This window comes from Pan paniscus, chromosome 7 (genome assembly GCF_029289425.2).
Source record: "Pan paniscus chromosome 7, NHGRI_mPanPan1-v2.0_pri, whole genome shotgun sequence".
In the NCBI taxonomy this organism is placed as follows: domain Eukaryota; kingdom Metazoa; phylum Chordata; class Mammalia; order Primates; family Hominidae; genus Pan; species Pan paniscus.
This window is the reverse complement of record NC_073256.2, coordinates 90,342,492-90,363,537: the sequence shown is the minus strand read 5'-3', so window position 1 is coordinate 90,363,537 and position 21,046 is coordinate 90,342,492. Positions and strand designations below refer to the sequence as shown.

General features: G+C 38.5%; 1 protein-coding gene, 1 long non-coding RNA gene and 1 pseudogene across 2 annotated transcripts in view; 2 read left to right on the top strand and 1 right to left on the bottom strand.

The window, feature by feature from the left end:
• Window positions 1–8,031, bottom strand: part of PI15 (peptidase inhibitor 15) — a 242,207-nt gene extending 234,176 nt beyond the window's left edge. Inside the window, exon 1 of the mRNA XM_055116666.2 lies at window positions 7,943–8,031. The gene's annotated coding sequence lies outside the window, so the exon portion shown is untranslated. The remainder of the gene's footprint in view (window positions 1–7,942) is intronic.
• The window catches only part of LOC117981429 (uncharacterized), a 76,874-nt gene extending 62,069 nt beyond the window's left edge, over window positions 1–14,805 (top strand). Inside the window, exon 5 of the long non-coding RNA XR_004672954.3 lies at window positions 10,833–14,805. This is a non-coding gene — a long non-coding RNA (uncharacterized LOC117981429). The remainder of the gene's footprint in view (window positions 1–10,832) is intronic.
• A 1,329-nt stretch (window positions 14,806–16,134) lies between these two features.
• Window positions 16,135–17,685, top strand: LOC100992175 (poly(rC)-binding protein 2-like; annotated as a pseudogene).
• Window positions 17,686–21,046: the final 3,361 nt, after the last annotated feature.

Sequence of the window (21,046 nt, the reverse complement as noted above, 5' to 3'; positions counted from 1 at the left end):
CCTGACCATGCAATAGAAAATAAAAACTCATTTTCTGGGGAGAAATTCCAGCCTGCCACAGAAATTTGCATAAGTAATGAGGAATGGAACGTTAATCACCAAGACAATGGGGAAAAGGTCAGAGACCTTCATGGCAGCCCTTCTCATCACAGACCAGGAGGCCTAGGCGGGAAAAATGGTTTCAGGGGCCCAGCCCAAGGCCACTCTGCTCTGTGCAGCCTCAGGACATGGTGCCCTGTGTCCCAGCTGCTTCAGCTCCAGCCCTGGCTAAAAACGGTCAGCATACAGCTCAGGCCATTGCTTCAGAGAGTGCAAACTCCAAGCCTTGGCAGCTTACACATGGTGTTGGGCCTGTGTGTGCACAGAAGTCAAGAATTGAGGTTTGGGAACTTCCACCTAGATTTCAGAGGATCTAGGGAAATGCCTGGATGTCCAGACAGAAGTTTCCTGCAGGGGCAGAGCCCTCATGGAGAGCCTCTGTGAGGGCAGTGCAGAAGGGAAACGTGAGGTTGGTGACCCCACACAGAGTCCCCATGTGGGCACTGCCTAGAGGAGCTATGAGAAAAAGGCCACTGTTCTCCAGACCCCAGAATGGTAGATCAACCAACAGCTTGCACTATGCACCTGGAAAAGCCACAGACACTTAATGCCAGCAGTGAAAGCAGCCAGGATGGGTTGTACCCTGTGAAGCCAGAGGGGCAGAGCTGCCTAAGACCATGGGAACCCACCTCTTGCATCAGCATAACCTAGATGTGAGACATGAAGTGAAAGGAGATAATTTTGGAACTTAAGGTTTAATGACTGCTGTATTGGATTTCAGACTTGCATGGGGCCTGTAGCCCCTTTGTTTTAGTTAATTTCTCCCATTGGAATGGGTATACCCAATACCTGTATCCCCATTGTATCTAGGAAGTAACTAACTTGCTTTTGATTTTACAGGCTCATAGGCAGAAGGGACTTGCCCTGTCTCAGATGAGACTTTGGATTTGGACTTTTGGGTTAATGTTGGAATGAGTTAAGACTCTGGGCAACTGTTGGAAGGGCATGATTATGTTGTGAAATGTGAGGACATGAGATTTGGGAGGGGCCAGAGCAGAATGATATAGTTAAGTTTTGTGTCCCCACCCAAATCTCATCTTGAATTGTAATCCCCATAATTCCCACATGTCAGGGTGGGACCAGGTGGAGGTAATTGAATCATAGGGGCTGTTTCCCTTATTCTGTTCTTGTGATAATGAGTGAGTCTCACGAGATCTTATGGTTTTATAAGTGTCTGGCATTTCCCCTGCTTGCACTTACTCCATCCTGCCACCCTGTGAAGAATGTGCCTGCTTCTCCTTTGCCTTCCACCATGATTGTAAGTTTCCTGAGGCCTCCCAAGCAATGCAGAACTATGAGTCTATAAAACCTCTTTCCTTTATAAATTACTCAGATATTTCTTCATAGCAGTGTGTGAATAGATGAATATAATTGGTCTATGAGTCTGTTTTTGCCAGTACCATGCTGTTTTGATTACTATAGCTTTGTAATAAATTTTAAAATCTGACAGTGTGATGCCTCCAGCTCTGTTCTTTTTGCTGTAGATTGCTTTGGCTATTGAGGTCTTTTGTGGTTCCATACAAATTTTAGAATTTTTTTTTATTTCTTTAAAAAATGTCATCAGAATTTTGATAGGGATTGAATTTTATTTGTATATTGCTTTGGGTAGTATGGATATTTTAACAATATTAATTCTTCCAATCCAGGTACATAGGATATATTTTTATTTATTTGTGTCTTCTTCAATTTCTTGCAAAAATGTTTTATAATTTGCAGTGTACAGATCTTTCAGCTTTTTAAAAAAATTTATTCCTAAGTACTTTTTGTAGCTGTTCTAAATGGGATTGTTTTCTCAAATAGTTCATCGTTAATGTATAAAAATGTTATTGATTTTTGTATGTTGACTTTGTATAATGAAACTTGACTGAATTTCCTTGTTAGCTCCAACAGTTTTTGTATAAAGTCTTAGGGATTTTTATATATAAGAGCATGTCATCTTCAAACAGAGACAATTAAACTTTTTCATTTCCAGTTAGAGTGCATGTTATTTCTTTCTTTTGTCTAATTGCTCTGGTTAGAATCTCCAGTACTATGTTGAATAGAAGTGGTGAGAGTGCGCATCTTTGTCTTGTTCCTTATCTCACAGGAAAATCTTTAAACTTTTCACCATTGAGTTGATATTATCTGTGGGCTTGTCATATACAACTTTTATTTTGTTTTGGTACATTTCTTCTATACCTAATTTGTTGCAAGTTTTTATGATGAAATAATGTGAAATTTTGTCAAATGCTTATTCTGCATCTATTGAGATGATCATATGGTTTTTGTCCTTCATTCTGTTAATGTGATGGATCACATCAAATACACTCTTAATGTACTATAAGCCCCCTCCCTTCCGGCTCTCATTATCATTATTTATGCATTTAATGAATGTTTACAGAGTGCTATGTGCCAGTTACTTGGGGCACTTGGAATAGAACAGTGAACAAAACAATGTCCCTTTCCTCATGGAGCTTTTATTCTGATAGGAGGAGAAAATTAATAAATGGGCAAATTGATATGTAAAAACTGATAGTGATAAATTCTATTAAAAAATAAAATTGGGCAAGAGGACGGAAAATGGTGAGCAGGTTCAATCTTGATCAAGTGGTCAAAGAGTGCCTGCTGATCAGAAGCATTTGAGAAAAGAGAGCCCTGAGGCAAGTTTCTAAATAGTGCTTAAAGCTATGGAATTGGGGGCCATCACATGGTGAATAGATGCATCTGGAGAAGCAGAGAAAAGGTTCAAGGACTGAATAGTACGGCACTTCCCCATTTAGAAGTTGAGAAGATGAGTCTTGTGCAGCCAATGAGACTGAGAAGAAACAGCCAGAAAGGTAGAAGAATCAAGAATTGTATCTATCACTAATCATCAGAGAAATACAAATCAAAACCACACTGAGATACTATCTTACACCAGTCAGAACAGCTATTACTAAAAAGTCCAAAACAATAGATGTTGGCAAGGATGTGGAGAAAATGGAATGCTTATGCACTGTTGGTGGGAATGTAAACTAGTACAACCTCTATGGAACACTATGGAGATTTTCAAAGAACTAAAAATAGAACTACCATTTGATCCAGCAATCTCACTACTGGGTATCTATTCAAAGGAAAAGAAATAATTATATCAAAAAGATGCCTGCACTTATATGCTTATCACAGCACTATTCACAATAACAAAGTAATGAAATCAACCTAAGTGTCCATCAACAAAGAACTGGATTTTTAAAATGTGAGACAGATATATACAAGTATGTGTACATATACATATATATATGTATATACACCACATTTTTATATAAAATGTGTGTATATATGTATGTATGTATACATACACACACACACACACACCCCCAATGGAATACTACTTAGCCATAAAAAATAATGAAATAATGTCTTTTGTAGCAGCATGGATGGAACTTGAGGCCATTATCCTAAGTAAAATAACTCAGGAACAGAAAAAAAAATACTGCATGTTCTACTTATAAATGAGAGCTAAATGATGGGCACACATGGACATACAGAGTAGAATAATAAATATTGGAGACTCCAAAAGTTGGAAGGGTGGAAGGGAGTGAGGATTAAAAAGTTACCTCTTGGGTACAATGCTCACTATTTGAGTGATGGGTACACTAAAATCTCAGATTTCACCACTATATGATATATGTATGTAAGAAATCCATATTTGTACTCCTATATATTAAAAATTAAAAATGTTTAAAGAGTTGTATCTAAAGGAATAGTGAGGAAAGTAAGTATTTAATAAGAGAGTAGAGTATGATCAACTTTTTCAAAGGATGTTCATGGAATGTAAACTTTGTAAGGGCCAGGATTTTTTTTTTAATCTTTTTTTCTTTTACCTTCATAGCCCCACTACCTGAAACAGAGCTGGCATGTGGCATATCCTCAGAAACATTTGCTAAATGACACCTAGTCTACAGGAGGAGGACTCATTCTTGACCATTAGATTTAGCCATGCAGAAGTCAGATCAAGAGTAAACAGAGCAAGAACAGTTTTGGTGCTGTGATGGGTCAAAAGCCTGAGTCAGGTAGGTTTAAGACAGAGTACGAGGGAAAGAAGCAGAGAAAACAAGTCTATCTACAGCCTTTAATGTATGTTTACTTCCTTCATTTACAATGAAATCTCACCACATATCCACAGTGCCTGGTATACAATTGCTGTCAGATTATATTTTTATATGAATGAAATGAAAACCAAAAACAGGGATGCAAAATAGAATACTGCAATTATATAAACATAAAGTCCTCAGAGTATAGGGACAGTAATACTTAAAAAGAAAGGAAGGTGAGACATGGTATTAAGCATAAAATTTAACAGACATGATAAATAATTATATATATAAAATATAGAAGAATCAAAGCATTTGCATTTCTCTGACGGCCAGTGACGATGAGCATTTACATGAAAAAAATGCTCATCATCACTGGCCATCAGAGAAATGCAATCAAAACCACAATGAGATACCATCTCACACCAATTAGAATGGCAATCATTAAAAAGTCAGGAAAAAACAGGTGCTGGAGAGGATGTGGAGAAATAGGAACACTTTTACACTGTTGGTGGGACTGTAAACTAGTTCAACCATTATGGAAGACAGTGTGGTGATTCCTCAAGGATCTACAACTAGAAATACCATTTGACCCAGCCATCCCATTACTGGGTATATACCCAAAGGATTATAAATCATGCTGCTATAAAGACACATGCCCACATATGTTTATTGCAGCACTATTCACAATAGCAAAGACTTGGAACCAACCCAAACATCCATCAATGATAGACTGGATTAAGAAAATGTGGCACATATACACCATGGAATACTACGCAACCATAAAAAGGATGAGTTCATGTCCTTTGTAGGGACATGGATGAAGCTGGAAACCATGATTCTGAGGAAACTATCGCAAGGACAGAAAACCAAACACCACATGTTCTCACTCATAGGTGGGAATCGAACAATGATAACACTTGGACACAGGGTGGGGAACATCACACACCAGGGCCTGTTGTGGGGTGGGGGGAGTGGGGAAGGATAGTATTAGGGGATATACCTAATGTTAAATGACGAGTTAATGGGTGCAGCACACCAACATGGCACATGTATACATATGTAACAAACCTGCACGTTGTGCACATGTACCCTAGAACTTAAAGTATAATAAAAAAAAAGAAGACGAGAACACAAGACAATGGAGTTGCCAGTCACACTGAGAAACTGAAATGCAGAGCTAGTTATCAGGGAAAATGTAAATTATATTTTGAAATATTGAGTTTGAAGAGTGGATACAGTAAAGTGAGATGAAAGAACACTGGACTAAAAGGAACATGGCTGGATTCTGTACCCACCTCTGCCAGTCCTCTGTTTTCCTCATCTTCAAGATGGGGATGAGGCACAGTGGACTCAGCTTCTGGCTGCAATAATCTTTGATTCTATGAAAGGATCTCACATGTGAAGATGAGCTACTCTCAGGATGACATTAGAGCTAGAGTTATGAAAGTAAGAGTAATTACCAGGATGGTGATAGCTGAAGTTCAGAGAATATTTGTGTTTGGAGGGAAAAGCAGAAGATGGTGGATTGAGCCCCGTGTGTCATTAACTGGCTCCATAGGGAGGTACAACCCACACAGCTGGCTTCCTTACCTCTCTTCTCTGACCTATTCACTTGGCTGGTGCTGTCCATGAAGTAGGCTAGAGAGCAGCTGTTCTAAGGAGGAAGCATGGGAGAGACAGCAAATCGTTAAAGAAAATAAGAGACTAGGAAGATGGTTAATTCACCTAAAGCAAAGTCAAATTAAAATTGGTTCTTCCTTTGATGCTTTGAGCTATAGAGGAATTCTGAAACCTTCTTAAGAGGAACTTAAAAAGAAAATCCAGGGATATTTTGTCTCATGGGGAAAAATTGCATTCAATCTAGTGAAAAAAAAAAAGATGAAATTGTCTTTTCTGTGTCATCCCTAGTGGTAACAGTGTCAAAAATATTCATCCACCCTATATCAGAGCAAAAAGTTGGTCTGAAAAATTCCTATTGTTAAAATATGCTAGATTAAAAGAAGTAGCATATATTTTTTAAATTGAGAAGAAAGGAAAGGAAAGAGAAGAAAAGAAAAGAAATAGGAATCAGAATAGAAATAAAGAAAAGAAATACAAGTAAAGGAAAATATTATAAGAGGAAAGCAATGTAAAGAAAAACTACCCAAGGATTAGAAGACAATTTGCCTTTGAGAAGTTCAAGTTATGAAAGAATTTAATAAGCATATGAATTCAAGAAAAACTAGAACCCAAATATATGATTTTTTAAAGAATGAGACAATAAATTGAAAATTTAAAAGCACCAATATAGATCAAATAGATCAATTATAAAAGCAAGGACCAGGATAGCCACTGTCAAAAATCAAATCACTGTCTTAGAGAACAGGTAGAAGATAATGATTCTGAATGCAGAGAAAAAAGACAAAAAGATCAAAATAAATAGAAGAAATATTTTTAACAGATATTTTAATAGGCATAAAAGGCCAACAAAGATTATCTGACTATATAATTTGTGTTTTTAAAATACTGAACCTAGTAGATGGATCAGAGAAAGGACTCAATAATATTCAACTCTTAGAAGTTACTGTTGCCACTGTTTCCAAGCCAAAGGAGAAGAAACAGAAATAATTTAAAATGTTAGGTAACTGAGTAAAATCACAACATTTAAATCATTTGAACAACTATTTGAATCCTCTATGTTACTTCGAGGAAGATGTGAAATCGTTTATTAGGATTTCTCAAATTACAGGAAAAAGTCCCTGATAAAGATTCAGAAAACTAAATATATAAAACTACTGTCTCCATCAATTAAATTCATGTAAATATCTAAAATTCAATGCATAACCAAAATACACCTAATTCATGGCCAGTAGCTTCTGACTAGATCTGACCATCATATTTTAAAAAAACCTCAAAACCAGATCAACAAATCCTGATAATGGCTTAAAAATTGAATCCCTGCAGGCCAGGCATGGCAGCTTATGCCGGTAATCTCAGCACTTTGGGAGGCGGGGTCGGGTGGATCACGTGAGGTCTGGAGTTCAAGACCAGCTTGGCCAACATGGCAAAACCCCGTCTCTACTAAAAAATGCAAAAATTAGCCGGGCGTGGTGGTGGGTGCCTGTAATCCCAGCTACTTGGGAGGCTGAGGCAGGGAAAATTGCTTGAACCCGGGAGGCGGAAGTTGCAGTGAGCCAAGATCATGCCACTGTACCCCAGCCTTGGTGACACAGCGAGACTCTGTCTCGGGTGAAAAAAAAATGAATCCCTGCCATCAAGCCTCTTAGGCTATTTATCTCCATCCCATTCAGTTTAGTGCCACATGCAGATGAAAGAAACACAGTCATTGTCACTGGCCTAAAACACATGGACTCTCTCTTTGCAAATGGTATAGCTGTTCTGATTTCAAAATCATGAATATCAAGAATATTATAATTGATCATCATTGTATGCCTTACCCTTCTTGAATACTAAGCTCAGATTGTCTACAATATTGTGTGATGTTCATATAGTACCAGTCACTCCAAAGTGCTAAAAGTATATTTTGAGAGCAAGAAGAAACACACTTGCTATATTTGTAGTTGCCGGTCTCCAATTCTTTCAGCCTCAACCCAGAGATTTCTGTCTAAGCATTTTAGCCCTCATAACTGAACCTCTACCCACAAAACTGTAGCCGTGGCCTCTCTCATCAGCAACGCTCTCCCTTTTCTCCCTTTAGTGAGGTTTCACTGTCTGATTCAAACAGCTGTTTGTCCATTAACATATTTGTCTTCCCACACAGTGCAGCTGCACTCAAAGATCTTTCCCACCTTCCACTCCAGTTCTGGATCCTTTTCTTGGCTCTCCACTTGCTCCAAAGCTGCCACCTTTGTCTCTGGATCATGGGATCTCTCAGGAACTGCAGAAAAACATTTTTGTTTAATAGATATGTATTAGATTATTTTTCCTGCTTCTTTTACTACACTCACATGAAGAAAAAAAATAACTAAAATGTATTAAAAGCAGTATGTTTTTACAGCATAAAATGACTTTTAAGACTTAAGTAAAACTAGTAATTTAGTTATTCAGACAAATGGTCATTTTCCAGACTTTCTAAAGGTAAAGATGATTAGAAGGATACTCCTCTTTTCTTCTGTGGCTAGCCAAATCATAACTCATGCTTTGACTGCATTTTGGTTTTCCAGATTACATGTATATAAATTACCTAGTAATGAGCATGACCTCTGTCCAAGCAGAAGGCAAGCAGGGGAGAAGCTTTAGCTGCCCAACTACAGTTATTCTCTCAACCCAAGCTAAGGTATGTCAGTTCTCTATTAAAATCCTGGCTCTTTTACCTCAGAGTGAGCTTAGATAGAAATGGTGGAGCTACAGACACTAATAAGTGAAGATATGAGAAATGCTGAAATAGATACCTCTAAACATGTCTGCAGGACAGTTCTCTGAATGAAAGTGGACCAACTCTGAATGGAAGTGGACCAACCCAATTCTCTCCACTTTCTCACTTGTAATTCTCAAGGATACCTGTACAATGTGCTGGGAATGGAACACTGTGAGATAAAGAAGAGGTAGCTGGAACAGTCCAGGCTCTGTTCCAGTTGGCCCTAGAAACAGGTTGTCCTTCACACTTTTGCCCAAGGTGTCATGTGGCCACTGGGGTACAAAGCCCAAGGCAGGCTGTTTTACACCTGTGGTGCAAGTGGAGCACTTGAAGATAAGACTCTGTTCACCTTAAGTAGCTTTCCTGAGCTTCGGGGGATGAGCTTGCCCTGAATCCCAGGCTTCGGTTGTCCCTTGCCGTCTATCTGTAAGTAACAAATTTGGTTCATGTAACTTTGTGTGAGTGTTCTGTCGCACCCAAGTCAGGCAAGCAACTGGTGCAGAGTAAACCTGCTTCACAATTTCCTCTACTGGCATTCCAAATAGTTGAACATCCTATCAATCATGATAGGTGGTGTATGGATGGATGAATGGATGAATTTCTGCAAATTTACATAAGGAGCCGTAAAGCTGAGGGAACAGATAAATGAAAACCACAGCTTAAGAGATTTATAATCATGAAACATTACATTTTGTTCCTAGTGTCCTTACAAAGTAAAAAAGAAAAGTATTATGTATTATATAATTCTCCTTGTCTAAATAAATAAAATGTACTATTTATGAGAGACTTTCTGAAGCAAGATTATTAAAGAAATGTGTTTTTTACATTACAGCAGGGGATGTTAACAGACATCTTGCAAAAGGCTCACAAATACTATTCACATGGCCATTTAGGAAGGGTCATTTTAAAATCAACTATTAATCAAATTAAATGGCATGTAATTTATGTAATTTTTAAAAAAATCACCAAATTCTTTCAAAAAATAGTTTTACTGCTTTATATTTCCACCAACAGTATATAAGAGTTCCAGTTTCTCTTCATGCTCTCCAACATTTGATGTTGTCAGTGTTTTTAATATAAGATATTTGTAATAGGTGTGCAATGGTATCTCATGGTGTTTTACTTTCCATTTCCCTAATGAAAACTTGATGTTTAGTGTTTTAATGTGCTTATTTGCCATTATATATATTTTCTGATGTAGCATCTATTCAATATTTTGCCAATATTACATTATTTTTATTATTGAGTTTTGAAAGATTTTTATGTTCAAAGTATAAACCCTTTATCAGATATATGATTTGCAAATATTTTCTAGCAGTCTGTCACTTATCTTTCACTCTCTTAATAGTGTCTTTCTAAGAGCTGTTCTTCATTTTGATAATGTTCAATTTATCAATGTTTTATTTTGTGAATTATGTTTTTGGTATTATACCTAAGCAGTCTTTACTTACTCCAATTTCCTATGTTTTCTTCTAGAGATTGTATATTTTTAGCTTGATACTTTTGGTCTATAATTTCTTTTGAATTCATTTTTGTATATGATGTAAGGTAGGCAGTGGGGTGTTGTTATTCAATTGAATTATTGATATTCAATTGTTACAGCAACATTATTGAAAAACCTATCTGTTCTCCACTGAATTGCCTTTGGTTCCTTGTCAAAAATCAATTAACTGTACATGTTTGAGTATATTTCTGAACTCATCATATTTTATCCTCATGCCAATATCATACTGCTTTGATTATTGTAGCTTTATAAAGGTTTTTGAAGGCAGGAAATGTAAGTCTTCCAAGCTGCTTCTTTTTTTTCAGAGTTTTTTTGGCTATTCTCAGTGGTTGGCATTTCTACATAAATTTTAGAATGAGCATGTCAATTTCTATTAAAAAGAAAAGGACTGCTGAGAAATTTATAGGTTAATTTAGATACTTGACATATTATCAATGTTGAATCTTCCAAACTATGAACATAACTCTCCTTTTCATAAGTTTTAAAAATTTTTTCTCAGCAATATTGTATAGTTTGTATTTTACAGGTCTTGCATACCTTTTGAAGATTATTCTCTATTTCATAAGTAAGAACACTATTGTATATGATATTGAATTTTAACTCAATTTAAAATTATTGATTCCAAGAATATACAAACACAATTAAATTTTGTATATTAATCTTGCATCCTGCAACCTTGTTAAATTCACCCATTATTCTAGTATCTTTTGAAGATTCCATAGAATTTTTTTTTTTTGGATGATTATGTTGTCTGCAAATAAAGAACAGATGTAAGCTGAGATGATTGATTTCAGACATTTTTTCTTTTCTATTACAGGTAGTTGGTGCCATACATTTCCCACAGGACTACTATTTTCCAATATCAACATCTTTATTTATTTATTTTTGTTTTAGTGCACTAGCTGGAACTTTCAATATAATGTTAAATACAAAGGATGAGAGTAAATATTCTTACATTTTTCCTGGTCTTATGAAGAAAGAATTTTCTTTCACCATTAAGTATTATGTTGTCTGTAGGTTTTTCACATATGTTCATAGTGGGTTGAAGCACTCTCTTTTTAGTCCTAGCTGAGAGTTTTAGGTTAAGAATAAGTATTATTATTATTATTATTTATTATTATAAATAAAATACATTTATTACATTAAATGAGAGTATCTTTTTTTAGTCTAATAATCTGGTATATTAAATTGATTGATCTTTATATGTTAAACTCATTTTGCATTCTTGGAATAAATCATACAAGGTTTTGACTTATTATCACTGTTACATGTTGTTAACTTTGATCAATTAAAATTTTGTTAGAAAGGTTTGTATCACGCTTATGAGGAATACTGGCATGCAGTTTTCTTCCTTTGCAATATCTTTGTCTGGTTTTGGTGTTTGAGTAATGCTGGCATTGTATAATTGGTTGAAAAATATTTTCTCTTTTATAATTTTCTGGAAGAACTTGCATAGCATTGGCTTTATTTCTTGTTTAAATGTTTGATAGAATTCCCTAGCGAAGCATCTGGGTCTAAAGTTTACTGTGTAAAAAATTTTTAACTACAATTCAATTATTTTACTAAATACAGGACTATTCAGGTTATCTATTTCTTCCTCAGTAAACTCTGTTAATTTTTATCTTTCACAGTATTTGTTCTTTTCTTGTAAGTAGTCAAATTTATTCACATATTTTAAAAGACAATATTTGTTATTATCCTCTTAATATCAATAAACTCTTTAGTGATGTCACATATCTTATTCCTGACACTGGTAATTTGCATATTTACTCTTATTTTTCTCACTGGTTGCCAAAAAGCCTATTAACTTTATTAATCTTAAAAATTCTTTTGTTTTTATTAATTTTCTGTATTACTTTTCTGTTTTCTCATTCATTAATTTCTGCTCTGGTTTTTATTATTATGTTCTGTAACATTAAAAAGTATTTACTTTGGATTTTATTTTGTTTTTTCTTATTTCTTAAAACTTAAGCTGAGATTACTGACTTGAGACCTTTCTTCTTTTCTAATACAGGTACTTGGTGTCATAAATTTTCCACTAAGTTTTGTTTTAACTTCATCTCACAAAATTTGATACTGTATTTTCATTTTCATTCAGTTCGTAATATTTTCTACATTCCTTTCTTGACACACAGTTTACTTAGAAATGTCTTTATAATTTTCAAATATTTGGAGATTTTTCTATTCATGATTTCTAACTGTGGTCTGACAATATACTTTGTATGAATTTAATTGATTGAATCTTAACTTATGATTCAGAATATGGTCTATCTTGGTAAATATTTAGTGTGAACTATATATTAAATACACATAAAATATACATTGAAAAGAATGTGTATTCTGATTTTTTAGGATGGAGTGCTCTTTGTAGGTCAATAAAGTCAACCTGACTGATAGTGTTAAGACTTCAATATTCTTATAGATGTTTTTTTCTCTTCATCTTATTGTAACTGAGTAACCCAGTTGTTAAAGAAAAAAAGAGTTGCAATTTTAAAAATTATTTTCTCTTCTTTTCTCCTTTCTCCATTTCCCCCATTCCCTATTTCCTATTTAGCCCTTTAGAAATGCAATTATAACCTTTTACGTCTTCTTCCCCAGACACTCCCTATAGGGCAAGTTCATCTAATTATGTGCTTAGAAGCTCTAGAGCAGAACTCTCACCCACCGAAAAGGTGATCCAAGAGTTAACAGTTGACTTACAACCCAAAATATGCCTGCTATGAAATTTTAACCTACCAGGAAACTGTCTGAAGAGACAGCTGCCAATTTACAACCCAAAGTCCCATGCAAAACTCTCTCCCACCTGGAGAGTTTTTGGACACCGTTACAATCTATTAATGTTTCTGCCAATGAAGATGCCAATTCAACTGCCCAATAGATAAGGCACGAAGCTAACATGTAGACACCTCCCACACCTGCTTGCTTTCTCCCTTGTGTGCCATTCATAATAGGCCCCCTTTAAAAGCAACCACTTTCTGATCCAAAGGTGAAGCGGTACCCTTAAGACAGGAAGCCTGTACTTCCGCTAAGCTGGTTTTGTAATAAAGAGTCACTTTCTTTATACCAGACTTTGCTCTTATTAATTGAACTCCATGAGCAGTGAGTGACTAAACCTGTATTTCACTTATACTATTAATTACTGAAAAAGGGTTAAATTCCTGAATAAAATGGTAGATTTGCCTATTTCTCCTTTTTGTTCTATCAGTTCTGGTTTTGCGTATTTTTATTTTTTTAGATGGAGTTTCACTCGTCACCCAGGCTGGAGAGCAATGGCATGATCTTGGCTCACTGCAACCTCTGCCTCCTGGGTTCAAGTGATTCTCCTGCCTCAGCCTCCCGAGTAGCTGGGATTACAGGCACCCACCACCACGCCCAGCTAATTTTTGTATTTTTAGTAGAGACGGGGATTTGCCATGTTGGCCAGGCTAGTCTCAAACTCCTGATCTCAGGTGATCCACCCACCTCGGCCTCTCAAAGTGCTGGGATTACAGGCGTGAGCCACCACGCCTGGCCTGTTATGTGTATTTTTTAAGCTCTATTATTAAGTGCTTAAATGTTTAATATTATTTTCCCCTAAAAAACTCACTCCCTTTATTATTGTGAATTAATTATCTTATAGCTACTATTATTTTTATGTTCTGAAATCTACTTTCTTTGATATTAATATAGCCACTCCAGCTTTCTTTTGATTGATGTTAGCAAGGAAATCTTTTTTTTTTTTAAGTTTTACTCTGTGTGGGTCATTATATTTAAGGTGGGTTTCTTATAGGCTGTATATAGTTGAATCTTGCTTTTTTCTGCAATCTTTCCATTTTTTTGCCTTTTAGTTGGGATTTTTAGGCCATTTACATTTAATACGGCTATTGGTAATGTTCAATTTGTCCTTTTTTGCCTTTAGGATTGAGGGTTTTTTATTATTTCATTTTATCTGCCTTTTTTTTCTTTGTTACATACTAGCTATGTTTTTGTTGTGTTCTTTTAATGTTTGCTTTAGGATTTAAAGTACAATTTTTTAAAACTTTTATTTTAAGTTCAGGGGTGCATGAGCAGATTTATTATATAGGTCACAGGAATTTGTTGCACAGATTGTCACCCAGGTATCAAACCTAGTACCTACTGGTTATTTTTCCTGATCCTTTCCCTTCTTCCACCCTCTACCCGCGGGTAGGCCCCAGTGTCTATCATTCCCCTGTACGTATCTATGTGTTCTCATCATTTAGCTCCCACTTATAAGTGAGAACTATTGTATAAATTTTTAACTTATTGCAATCTACCTTTAAGTGAAATTATACCACTTTTCACATTACATCAGAACTTTAAAATAGTATTCTTTTACTTCTTCCCTGCTGGCCTCTGTGATTGTATTGTCACATATTTTATTTCTACATATGTCATAAATATCATACTGTAATGCCCAACCTTGTTTTCACTAACCCTGTTTTTAGACTCTCCCTTTACTTTAATCACCTAGCCTTGTTTCCACCTGAATTGACTCTCCCTTAGCTAAGAGAGCCAGACAGACTCCATCTTGGCTCTTTCACTGGCAGCCCCTTCCTCAAGGACTTAACTTGTGCAAGCTGACTCCCAGCACATCCAAGAATGCAATTAACCGATAAGATAAGTGGCAAGCTATATCCACGGTTCCCAGGAATTAGTCCGATTGATAACACCCAAAGCCCCGCGTCTATCACCTTGTAATAGTCTTAAAGCCCCTGCACCTGGACCTGTTTACTTTCCTGTAACCATTTACCCTTTTAACTTTTTTGCCTACTTTACTTCTGTAAAATTGTTTTAACTAGACCCCCCCCCTCCCCTTTCTAAACCAAAGTGTAAAAGAAAATCTAGCCTCTTCTTCGAGGCCAGAGAACTTTGAGCGTTAGCCGTCTCTTGGCCGCCGGCTAAATCAACGGACTCTTAATTTGTCTCAAAGTGTGGCATTTTCTCTAACTCGCTCAGGTACAACAATAATACATTGATACTATAATTTATTTAAACAGTTGATTGTCTTTTAAAGAGAAATAAACAATTAGAAGCTCATGTTTATATTTTGCCTTTGTTATCATTTCCAGTTCTTTAGTTTTTTATTTCTAGTTTGTGATTCATTCAAATTTGAATTATTTGACTATCAAAAATGTTCTTTTCTTTGTTAGAACTCTTTCAGTACAAATAACTTGATTATTTACAAAGTGCTAAAATTTCCTTTCAAGGTCGTATTGCAGCTAATTTCCTCATCGTGGTTCCCCAAAACACAGGCATTACTTTCAAGTGTCTTCTTTCCAAGTATTTTCTTCTCAACTAACACTACTCTAGATTTCCTTATAAAATTTGTGAGGGAACTCATAACTTACAAAATTAGAGAGGAACTCTTAAATAGGATACTCACAAGCTTATTTCCATTTCCCTTCTAAATGTCACAAGACCACAATAAATGGGAAAATTTTCAATACTTCATTGTGAAATGCCCTAAGGAATCAAATCAGTGAGCAGTGAATGTTAAATGCTCTCCTGCTTAGCCCACGAAGCTTTTGAGTCAGATTACAAAGTTCCTCCCTGGGCAGAATTTGCTGTGTCTGTATTATATCACAGCTAATTAGTATTAAAATTCGGTCAGTTACCCCTCATGTAAAAATAGCATGCAAGTAATGGCAACCTAAACCACAGACTCTGCATCTTTGATGAGGGGAGGAAGGCGGGGTCCTAAGGAACCCAAAAAGAAGAGCTGTCTTCTAGAGAAATGAAGTTAGGGTGCAACAAGGGCCCATGTGACTGATAATCATGAAGGGCAGAATATGGGTCTTAAGACACAGTGACAAAAAACAATCAGTCATTTTGTTACCAGAAAGCCATTCTGATCCAGACCCTAAGGGACAGTTATTGAATCTCATGCAAGAAATTCAGGATGAGCTCACAGGGTAAAGTGAAAGCAAGTTAATTAAGGAGTAAAGAAACGGCCGGGTGCGGTGGCTCACGCCTGTAATCCCAGCACTTTCGGAGGCTGAGATGGGAGGATCACTTGAGGTCAGGAGTTCAAGACTAGCCTGACTAATGTGGTGAAACCTCGTCTCTACTAAAAATACAAAAATTAGCCAGGCATGGTGGCACATGCCTGTAATCCCAGCTACTCGGGAGGCTGAGGCAGGAGAGTCACTTGAATCTGGGAGGCGGAGGTTGCAGTGAGCCAAGATCGCGCCATTGCACTCCAGCCTGGGCAACAAGAGCAAGACTCCGTCTCAAAAAAAAAAAAAAAAAAAAGTAAAGAAACAAGGCCGGCCCAGAGCAGCTTGAGCAGCCGCAGCCTGCACCCTCTCCCGCCCGCCCGCCCTCTACCGCCCCCCACCCTCCCCGGGGTCTCTTTCCCCATTCCTCCTCCTCCTCCTCCACCCCACCTTCCTCCTCCGCCCGCCCACGGGGGCCCCCCTCACCTTCCCGCCTGCCCCTATTGTTCCGCCCCCGGCCTCCCGCCCTTCCCCTTCCAGCCCATTCCCCTTTTCCCCTCAGTCGCCTCGCGCCAGCAGTTTTTGGCTTTCACCCCCCATCAGTGACCAAAGACTTGACCACTCAAAGTCCAGCTCCCCAGAACACTGCTCGACATGGAAACCAGTGTGATTGAAGGTGGATTAAATATCACTCTCACCATCCGACTACTTATGCATGGAAAGGAAGTTGGCAGTATCATCGGAAAGAAAGGAGAATCAGTTAAGAAGATGCGCAAGGAGAGTGGTGCACGTATCAACATCTCAGAAGGGAATTGTCCTGAGAGAATTATCACTTTTGCTGGACCCGCTAATGCCGTCTTCAAAGCCTTTGCTATGATCATTGACAAACTGGAAGAGGACATAAGCAGCTCTATGACCAGTAGCACAGCTGCCAGTAGACCCCCAGTCACCCTGAGGCTGGTGGTCCCTGCTAGTCAGTGTGGCTCTCTCATTGGAAAGGGTGGTTGCAAGATCAAGGAAATACGAGAGTACAGGGGCTCAGGTCTAGGTGGCAGGGGATATGCTACCCAACTCAACTGAGCAGGCCATCACTATTGCTGGCATTCCGCAATCCATCATTGAGTGTGTCAAACATATCTGTGTGGTCATGTTGGAGTCCCCCCCGAAGGGTGTGACCATCCCGTACCAGCTCAAGCCTTCCAGCTCTCCGGTCATCTTTGCAGGTGGTCAGGCCTATACCATTCAAGGACAGTTTGCCATTCCACAGCCAGATTTGACCAAGCTGCACCAGTTGGCAATGCAACAGTCTCATTTTCCCATGACGCATGGCAACACCGGATTCAGTGCAGGTTTGGATACATCTGCTCAGACTACTTCTCATGAACTCACCATTCCAAACGATTTGATTGGCTGCATAATCGGGCGTCAAGGCGCCAAAATCAATGAGATCCGTCAGATGTCTGGGGCACAGATCAAAATTGCGAACCCAGTGGAAGGATCTACTGATAGGCAGGTTACCATCACTGGATCTGCTGCCAGCATTAGCCTGGCTCAATATCTAATCAATGTCAGGCTTTCCTCGGAGACAGGTGGCATGGGGAGCAGCTAGAACAATGCAGATTTATCCATAATCCCTTTCTGCTGTTCACCACCACCCATGATCCATCTGTGTAGTTTCTGAACAGTCAGCGATTTCAGGTTTTAAATAGTTTGTAAATTTTCAGTTTCTACACACTTTATCATCCACTCGTGATTTTTTACTTAAAGCGTTTTAATTCCTTTCTCTGTTCAGCTGTTGGTGCTGAGATCCATATTTAGTTTTATAAGCTTCTCCCTGGGTGGTTTTTTTTTTTTTTTTTTTTGGTTTTTGGTTTTGTTTTGTTTTGTTTTGGCTCATGAATTTTTCTGTCTGTCATGGAAATGTTAAGAATGGAATATTAATACATTTCAGTTTAGTACTGTAAAGTCAGGAATTTTTCAAAAAAATTTAAAAACGGACTGGAGCTTTTTCTTTGTGAATAGAAAAAAAGAAAAAAAAGAAAGAAAGAAACAAGGCCGGGCATGGTAGCTCACATCTGTAATCCCAGCACTTTGGGAGGCCGAGGCAGGTGGATCACAAAGTCAGGAGTTTGAGACCAGCCTGGCCAACATGGTGAAACTCCGTCTCTGCTTAAAAAAAATACAAAAATTAGCCAGGCATGGTGGCATGTGCCTGTAATCCTAGCTAATTGGGAGGCTGAGGCAGGAGAATTGCTTGAACCCAGGAGGCAGAGGTTGCAGAGAGCCGAGATCATGCCACTGCACTCCAGCCTGGGCAACGGAGCAAGACTCTGTCTCAAAAAAAAAAAAAAAGAAAGAAAGAAAAGAAACACAAGAATGGCCACTCCATAGGCAGAGTAGCTGCTGGTTGTCTATTTTTATGGTTAGTTCTTGATCATATGCTAAACAAGGGATGGATTATTCATGAGTTTTCTGGGAAAGGGGCAGGCAATCTCTGGAACTGAGGGTTCCTTCCCTTTTTAGACCATATAGGGTAACTTCCATACCTTGCCATGGCATTTGCAAATTGTCATGATGCTGGCAGGAGTATCTTTTAGCATGCTAATGCATTATAATTAGCGTCTAATAAGCAGTGAGGATGATCAAAGGTCACTTTCATCACCATCTTGGTTTTGGCAGGTTTTGACCAGCTTCTTTACCACATCCTGTTTTATCAGCGGGAGCTTTGTAACCTGTATCTTGTGCTAACCTCCTACCTCATTCTGTGACTAAGAGTGTCTAACCTCCTGGGAATGCAGCCCAGTAGGTGTCAGTCTCATTTTACCCAGACCCTATTCAGGATGGAGTCTCTCTGGATTGAACACTTTTGACAATTTCAAGTGTGAAAACTAATTAAAATTTACTAGAGCAGAAGTTCTAAAATACAGGCATTGACTTGTGAATAATCTGCTTTTCACTTGGACAGTGAAGTATGCTTCTAGGGGAGAAGATAATGAGATTTATTCACTTAAATATGATTAATAATGCTCCTGAGTAATGTAAGACAAGCCAGTCAGAATCTGGTATTAGTAAGTACAGTCAGCTAATGCCAGCTCACCATCAAATCAAGTATCAATTAAATGTTTACTGTGTTGATATTTTGCTGTAGCCTAAGGGATACAAAAAATAGTAATACTGAGCTCTTATCCTAAAATATGCTATGATTTAGTGGAGAAAACAAGAAAGGTTTTGTACACATATTAGGAATTAACTATTTGTCTAAAAAGCATTAATCAATATAATTCAATATAAAGTTTGATCAATATTATACCAGAAGATCCATGCGGAAATGGAACTGAGAGAGATTTATTCCTATTGAAGACACTGAAGAAAACTTCCTAAAGAACTGGGCCTTGGAATGTGGGGTGATTTTAACACGTACAGATGAGGGAGACAAGCAGTCTCTGTAGGAGACAGGAAAATGTATGCCACTCACAGCCTACCCCTTATGTTATGGGCACACTCTCTTATACAGAATAGCATGAACAAAGACACCAAAATGAGAACAAGAAGAACAGGTTCCAGGAATGGCAATTCCAGTTGGAGTGCTTTGAGACAATAAATTTGATAAAGCTTGAATGATTACAGACAAATGGTAGTGGACTATGAATTTAAGAATAAGAGGTTTGGCCTCTGCAGTAAGGTGCTTATATAAATACAAATAATTAAGAAGAAATTGAGGAAAGAAAACAAATTGGCTGAGTTCCTAGCCAACCTGACTGCATTAAAATTCTCAAGACTTTATGAATCCCCTTATTCCTATAAATCCTGTACTATAATCAAATGACAAGTTCTTAAAAATAGATTGCTAAATGCCATTCTGGCTTTTTGTAAAGCAGCAAAGAATACTGTGGAAAGAACACAGGTTTAGGGCCAGTAAGACCTATATCCCAGGTCTCTCACTCTACCATACACCTATACTTCACAGCATTATTAAGAATTAAATAGGCCAGGCGCGGTGGCTCACGCCTGTAATCCCAGCACTTTGGGAGGCTGAGGCTGGCGGAAAATGAGGTCAGGAGATCGAGACCATCCTGGCCAACATGGTGAAACCTCATCTCTACTAAAAATACAAAAATTAGCTGGGCATGGTGGCACGCACTTGTAATCCCAGCTACTTGGGAGGCTGAGGCAGGATAATCACTTGAACCTGGGAGGAAGAGGTTGCAGTGAGCCAAGACTGTGCCACCGCACTCCAGCCTGCTGACTTTTCCTTTTTCTTTTTTTTTTTTTTTGAGAGGGAGTTTTGCTCTTGTTGCCCAGGCTGGAATGCAGCTCACCACAACCTCCGCCTCCCTGGTTCATGCCATTCTTCTGCCTCAGCCTCCGAGTAGCTGGGATTACAGGCAAGTACCACCACGCCCAGCTAATTTTGTATTTTTAGTGGAAACGGGGTTTCTCCATGTTGGTCAGCTAGTCTCAAACTCCTGACCTCAAGTGATCCGCCTGCCTCGGCCTCTCAAAGTGCTGGGATTACAGGCGTGAGCCACCATGCCCACCTGAGACTCCATCTTAAAAAAAAAAAGAGAAGAAATAAAACAGAGCTTTCGGGGAGGAGCCAAGATGGCCGAATAGGAACAGATCCGGTCTACAGCTCCCAGCGTGAGCGACGCAGAAGACGGGTGATTTCTGCATTTCCAACTGAGGTACCAGGTTCATCTCACTAGGGACTGCCAGACAGTGGGCGCAGGTCAGTGGGTGTGCACACCGTGCGCTAGCCGAAGCAGGGCGAGGCATTGCCTCACTTGGGAAGCACAAGGGGTCAGGGAGTTCCCTTTCCGAGTCAAAGAAAGGGGTGACGGACGGCACCTGGAAAATCGGGTCACTCCCACCTGAATACTGCGCTTTTCCGACGGGCTTAAAAAACGGCGCACCACAAGAGTATATCACGCACCTGGCTCGGAGGGTCCTACGCCCACGGAGTCTCGCTGATTGCTAGCACCGCAGTCTGAGATCAAACTGCAAGGCGGCAGCGAGGCTGGGGGAGGGGCGCCCGCCATTGCCCAGGCTTGATTAGGTAAACAAAGCAGCTGGGAAGCTCCAACTGGGTGGAGCC